Source organism: Trypanosoma equiperdum (assembly GCF_001457755.1).
Source record: "Trypanosoma equiperdum strain OVI genome assembly, contig: ctg_2012, whole genome shotgun sequence".
Taxonomy (NCBI): Eukaryota; Euglenozoa; class Kinetoplastea; order Trypanosomatida; family Trypanosomatidae; genus Trypanosoma; species Trypanosoma equiperdum.
In genome coordinates, this window is record NW_027124075.1 from 7,729 (window position 1) to 9,706 (window position 1,978).

Consider the following 1,978-nt stretch of genomic DNA (forward strand, 5'->3'; position numbering starts at 1 on the left):
CGCTTCCTTTAAGCAGCGCTGAATACAGTGCTGTTTTTTCCAAGTTAGTTCTATTGCTTTTCTCCTTTCCACTTCTAGTTCATGTGCTATGGAAACGGCTTCTCTTGTAGTTAACCGCACTGCATAGATTTCTTGTGTTTTTTGATTCTCATGTGTGTATATGGCCTAGTTCCATCTTCTGGAGTTAGATGCATTTTTTCAATATGGGGCTTTGCTTCCGTGTAGAATCAGTTACTGACGGCTTACGGCTTGATTACTAATCTAAAGCCCAAGCTTCCTCTACTTATAAAGTTCGAGCCCATCTTTGTCGTTACCTATAACATTTACATATATATATATATAAGTTTTCATGTTCCAGCATCCATCATTTCAGATCATTGGAAAACTTTCTGTATATAAAATTTTTAAGCTTTATGCTTGTTAGCATCTTCTATTTTCTACATTTCATTCATGCTTACAGCTGCTGGAATAAAAAATTAGAATCAACCTTTTTGACGGATGTAATTCTTTCCTTTTTTCTATTTTAGCTCATGTTGATCTTCTATGTGTATACATCGTTTAATGTTTGGAAAATTGGGTGCGAAAGTGCTTTTCCCTGTTCTTTTGCTTTATTAATTCGCTCCGTATGTTGTCGCCATGTGAAAACTTTGTTTAATTTGTTCGCTCATTGAAAGCCCTTAATGTCTATCCAGTTCGACAAAACGTAATTGGAGGAAACTCGATACTGATTCTCTACACTCATAGAGATCATCCGTCACTTTATATATCCTCCATTTTAAAAAGTTTACATGTTTTTATTTTTCTTTATCTTCGTTTGGTAATCCCTTGGTAGTTCCACTTTAAAAAATTCTCCATCAGATAATATAACGTTGTTTCACACAAGTGATGGAAATTATTACTATAGCTGATGAGAAGGCGACTTCGACATTACCTACTCCACCACACAACTGCCTTCTCGCTTGACTTCAGAGCTTATCATTAGGATAAGTCATCAGATTGAAAACTGCAATCGGCACTATTGTCTCCACCGTTGCACAATCTATCCTTTTTTGAGTGAAATAAAGTGCTTCGGTGGATACTCCTAATGTGTCATTTCTTTCTTCTATGACATCTTGCGCATTTCGCTTTTCTAATTTTTATTATCCTTCTTTTTTTTTACTATCTCCTGTCTCTCCTTTTACGGATACCGTAGTAACTCCATTTGACCTGCACACTGGATTTTGCCTCTCCCTCTGCCTCGTATGCTCTGATTGAACCCTTTCTATTGTTTGCTGTGCTTATATTTTTATCAGCTATCTAGTCTTTGCCTCTCTAATTATAATATTAGTACACAAATGCTCACAACACTCTCCTATTAAAATTATTATTATTATTATCATTACTGCACTGTTATTGTAACTCTATCTATTGTACATAAAAATTAAAAAATTGATCAAATTAGAGAAATTTTATCATAACACTAACTTTTCATACTCTATCACTATACTACTGTAGATTCCGTCAACAACTATCATACGTATTTTCCTAAAAGTTCACGAATTTGCACATTTCTATCAAAAGGTTTTAAAATATATCAAATGTTAGTAACATTTACAAAATTCTCTTAAAGTAGCAAATTCATGTTAATGTTCAAAAAAATTTAGAATTCTACTAAACCCACTAAAGCAGCAGCCATCAGAGCAATTTTTTTAAAGAAAGCGACCATTTCTGCATTTTTCTGTACCCTTATTCTCTTCACCAACTTTGTCCTTTCTAAATGTACAATTGTGTTTGTCGCCTGTTCTTTCAGCCAGGCAAGCCTCCTTTGCTTGATGTCTTGCACACTGAGTTGTAACTGCTTTCCTTGACTGCTTTTCACTGCTGTAGTTGTCGCCACTACCACTTTAGCTTTGCATTCCTTTTTTGTATCATCATATTACAGTTGATAGCCGCGTATATTTCCTTCGTTTTGTTCGTGGGAGTTTTGCATTTATTGTGT